We start from the raw sequence: 5,489 nt of genomic DNA, 5'->3' as shown, positions 1-5,489 counted from the left end.
ACCGTGGCCGTAAGCGTCAAGACCACCATGATATACGTACTACATCCTGTAAAAAATCAAAATAAAATACAGAATAAAATCCGATTTGCTTTTATTACGATTTTTTAAATAAACGTATACGCAACAATATTAATAGTTTTGTAGAATATATTTTAGATTCTACTTTTACGGCGATATAGCCATTTTTAAATGAGCGTATTGATGTGTTTGAATGTCACAGCGCCTTGGAATGTCATGTATTTCACTTCCGGTCTTACAATACTTGTCTCCATTAATGTGACCAGCTTGTAGGATACTAGGTGGCTATATCCACCATCTGTTCATGCAGAAATCTCACCTGACCGGTTTACAGCAACCTGCTAATGGCGCATATCCACCTCAGTTTAGGGTTTCACTGGTTTCATTTCTGCATAAAATTTAGGAAGCATGACAAAGAAGTTTCAAGCCCGACGTTCTCACAATGTCATTCTTTAGAGGTGATTTCTTTACTTTGACAACATGACTTTGACACTCATAAAACCAACTGGCGTTAAAATCTATTTGAGTGGAACAGGATTTGACGTTTTTTTCGTCAGCTACAGCTCAAAAAACGGTCCTATTGTTCATGCCAAGTTAATGTAATTAGAAAACAAATGCACAATGGCAACATCAGAGGACTGCTTGCACTACAACATCATCATCTCTAAAAGGCAACAGAGCCGAGACCACACCAGCAGATGGGGCTGTTCACCATGGTTGGAGAAGAAAGAAAGCCAATTGCCTCATCAGTGTTTGATTAAGATTTTAGTCCTCAAATTTGACCTCTACAAGGATATGAGAAATAGCAGCTACAGCTTTGTTTACTGGCCTACTGCCTAACAGTGACTGAAAGTCAGATTAGTGAGACAATTACTATAATCTTTTTATTTATTTTTTTTACATTTTTTAAACTAGTAGCCATAAAAGGATTATGGATTCTTTAAACCGAGTAAAACAAATACGTTAGAAACTGTTTATTTGACAGGCCCTATCTCTGTCTGTTTGAGCCGATGAGGAATGACATTGTCTGTGTGTCTTCCCACTAATGGAGGACTTGTCAGTTTATTGTAATGGCGGGTCTACATCTCCCTCCTCCCTGCCTGCAATCACTCCATACCCCCATGCCTACTATGAGGAATTAATATAGCAATGCTTGCTGCAGCAGCCCTTTCCCCCCACGGCTCACTACTTCTACCCCACAGTCGTCCCATTCAGCACCCTGGAGAGCTGCTGCAGGTACTCGGGCTGTCCTCTGCGAGATGGCTGATGAATGGCATGAATTGTATAGGAAGGATGTGAAAAGTGGAACGAGGGGAAACAGAGGTAAAATGAACCTTGTGTGACAGAGGCTTGGCTGTAGCCAAGCAAGTACAGACATCTCAGGGATATATGTTTATGCATGGAGCAGCAGTCAAAGCAGCATCAGAGCTCACAGCAGGCTAATGAAAATAAATGAAGCTCACGCTCTCCATCCCACCCCCTATACAGGCACGCTTCCATCCCAATGCCAAAACTCATCTTTTTTTCTCTGCTGCTCCAAGCTTCAGCAAATTCTAGTTTATTGTGCAATGGTGCTTTTCATAATTTATTGGTGTGTTAACGAAATATAATATTGCTCTCATTCCAGGCATCATATGAACATGCATCTCAGACATATCCAATTAAACTAACCTGAAGAAATACATTTGTAAATATTTGCCATGAACATTTCAATAAGAATTCACATATACAGTATTGTGTTTGTGTGACATTGAAGCGTCCTTGTATAGTTGTACTATAAGTGGGCTGAACCCATGCCTGCTTTATCCTTCTGTCTGCACCTTCCCTGCCTGCTTCCTTGCCTTTCTGTTCATCGAAGGCTTTCAATTCCTAGATCGGCACTATTGTTTGAGCGCCCAGCCCCCACGGCAGCGAGAGCCCCCACCACCACCATCACTGCTGTGTTACCAAAGAACAAAAGAGAGTGTCAGACACCACCCACTAGATCTCTTTCACACCAGAGCCCCCACCTCAGTTCCAGATGGGGTTGCCTTTTTTCAGGGTTTCTCTCAACCCCAAGAGTCCTCCAAAATGGAGGCCCCACTCCCCCTCTGGAGCCCACTACTCAGCTGCCCGTCATCCACCTGCTCCGCCGCCACACGCCCGTGGCCAGGGCACGTCCCCTCTCCACCCCACCCCACCAGGGAGTCCTATTAAAATCATTAACCACTTTTCTTACTGGGGTCTGCTTCCAGGACGTTACTCTACCAGCAGGAAAAACTTTAACAACATTAACTCCTAAAAAAGAAGAACAACCCCACAATCTATCTTTTGGATAAAAAGGAAAAAGAATTACCAACAAGAAGGAAAAAAATCCACATGCAATTACTGTTTGAAGATAAAAAGTTAGGGTTTGACATACATTTTTTTAAGTAAAAATAAATTCATCAATCATATTCCTTATAGCTCTTCATAGTTTAGCTGCTTTTAAAGCAGGATGGAGGAATTACACCAGACTGAATATTGTAATCAATTATGCTAATTATAATCTCTGTCCTGTGGGGGTGTCCTATACAAGGGGCAGGCAGATGCTCATTTGTTGGTTTCTCTCAAAGCATCAACATGTAGCATCTTCAGGAGAATCTCTGCTTCGATCTCCACCCCTGTCTTGACCTTTCCCTTCCAGGGACAGAGAGTGAGGTGTTGCAATAGGACACATCTGCTCCAAGACAGCTGTTATGTCTCCTAGTGTTGAACCTACAGTCAGGGTTGAGGGGCTAGGGGGGCTAAAGGTAATCACTGCTGAATCACTTAAAATCTGCTTACTTGTTACAAAACACACAAGCCTACAACTCTTGGTGTTCACCCTCATACAGCCATAATACAGTATATTGAACTTATCAGACACAAGACAAATGTGTTGCAGTTGTATGCTTATTAACTGATAAGCTGTAAAGAATCAATTGAATGTATCTTGGACAGCACATAGCCACCATTATGCACAGCCACACTTTCTCCTCTGCCTACATTACATGCATGGATGCATGCTATGCTGTCACTCACTAACCAAGATTTATGGAAACACCTTCCAGCTCCACTCAGTGCAGTGCACAGAGCACACTGTTATTAGTGTGCTCCATGTTTGAATATATGCAGATATATGGATATAATATGTTTAGGAGTTCTTTACAGCACTTGCTTTAGACTTTTCACAGGTTCTTTGCTGCAGGAAACAAATAAACCCCCATCACCATTACCACCACCCCCATCCTCCAGTCCCTAAGGGTTCAAGCACCCAAATCAATTGAAAGAAAGAGGAGTGCACTGTGGTCCTCCCCTACATCTGTCAGGGAGGGAAAGCAGGAGGGGCCGCACTCATGGGCTGTACAGGGGAACAATATCACTCCATCTGTCACAAACCGTTTCATCTCTGATGGGATGAAATATAGCTCACAAATACATCTACTGCTATATCATCTATGTGTATTAGCTTACTGGTGCCCAAGCCTCTACCAATTCCAAGAAACATACAGTACGCAGTGTCATTTTGTCTCATATTACTTTCCTCCCACAAGCCAGCACTCTCCTACCACCTTGCAAATTATGCTTAAAGCCAAACAGCATGTTCAAAGAAATTGTTGCACTTTACACAGTTAACCAGTTAATGAAAATGGAAGATGACCAAGTAACAAATTTGCATGTAAAAAGTTCCACAATGAATGTGCAAAGCAGCAAACCTGAAAGCTTAATGAAAGAGACAGCACATATTGTGGAGGAAATACTGGAAAAAAGTAAGATGCAATCTGTTAATAACCAGAGAGCTCTTTCATATTTAAATGGTGCTGCTTCTGTGTTTGGAGGATGGGTGTGGCCCGTTGATTCTTCTTGCCTCCTGAGCTGTCGCAGCTCTGTGACGTCAACGATCCCATTTGCTCTATCAAATTATACAATACTGGTCACTGTTCAATGCCGAGGACCAAACGACAACCCTGACAATACCTATCGAAGTCCACAGTGCTGCATACTGATCTCTGACAAAACAGCCCAGTGATCCGGTAAGATAAAAGAACAGCACAAAATGGCTCGGCTGTTTACTGGAGGGAGGAACAAAAAGCTAAAACCCATATCCCCAAGAGCCATCATGCATCTCTCTTAGCAGCAGGTAGAGCTGCAATCTCAGTCATTCATATTTAATTCCACAAGAATTTCCGGCCAGACTAATGTGCTATTGATTTCGAGTCTCCTGTTACTGAAACGGGGGAGGGCCATGATGGGGAGAGAGCTGGACTACACGGAGTGAGAGCAAGAGATTGAAAGAGGAGAAGAGGAAGGATGAAGATGGAGGGGGAGAAAATAGACTGCAATAGCTAAACCAGTGAGTTTCTCTAGGAAACATTGTCATATTCCATTTGGACAGCACGCATTATCTATCTAATGATCTACTCCTTCTCTGTCAAGTAAACATGGAACTAATTCTACATGAAAGAACAATGAGTACATTTCAGGTTGAGGCAGGAAATGTGTTTATTATTATTATTATATTATTTATTGTTTATTTAAAGTCGGGCCATTTACATAGTTCATGAAGCTAAAAACAGCTCAGCTGAACAGAAGCAGGCATACTTGTACCTCTTCTATTCGTTTTGTGTCTTTCACTTGTGTGTTTTGTTCATGTCAGATAGAACGAAAGCAGCAGGAAACGGAGCGAGAGAAAAAAAACAAAGAGAATGTCTAAGAGCTTTATGTATTTAAGGTCTCTCCCTAGATACCAACTCAGACAGGACAAAATTAAAGATTAATAACCATGGCTTTATATTTAAAAAGGTTTACAGTAAAACATGGTCTCTTTAAAGGAGTTTAGTCCTGCTTCACCCAACCTTAAAGCCACATGAACATTCATGCACACACTCAAGCAACATACAAAGGTGGCACAGATATTACGATTATAACACATGATAATATATACCAGCCCCTCAATATTTTACTTTAATCAAATAATTAGAATGTGGCACATACACATTGCCTGAAAAGGTTAAACATATCTCATATTGCATTTAATACAAACAAACAAAATATAGAAAACTATTCACAGAGAATAAAACAGGCACATGGAAAGCAAAATATAATTCATAAATAAAAAGATGACAAGAGTGTCTACTTCAGAGACTTCCTCCCACCAGCCTGTCTACTCTAATAATAGCCCAGAGACAACACATCCAGACACAGAGGGAGAGAAAGATATAGAGAGAAAGAGAGAGAGACAGAGAGAAAGTGCAAGAGTGAACCCATGAGGCAGACCACAAAAAATTGCCAAATAATACATAAAGGGTTGAATTAGGCTAGTTGCCATTATCAACAAATGTCAGTATAAAAAGAGGATAATTTAATTCTGGATCCTTTCCTAAAAGCAATAACTGCTTGACTGCTGCTGCTACAAAACCCTGAATTGCCAAGATCCAGGCCTAGTGGAGAGAGCACTGAATTAACCAGAC

This window comes from Perca flavescens, chromosome 15, assembly GCF_004354835.1.
Source record: "Perca flavescens isolate YP-PL-M2 chromosome 15, PFLA_1.0, whole genome shotgun sequence".
Lineage (NCBI taxonomy): Eukaryota > Metazoa > Chordata > Actinopteri > Perciformes > Percidae > Perca > Perca flavescens.
The sequence above is the reverse complement of the archived record's forward strand: the minus strand, read 5'-3'. Positions refer to the sequence as shown.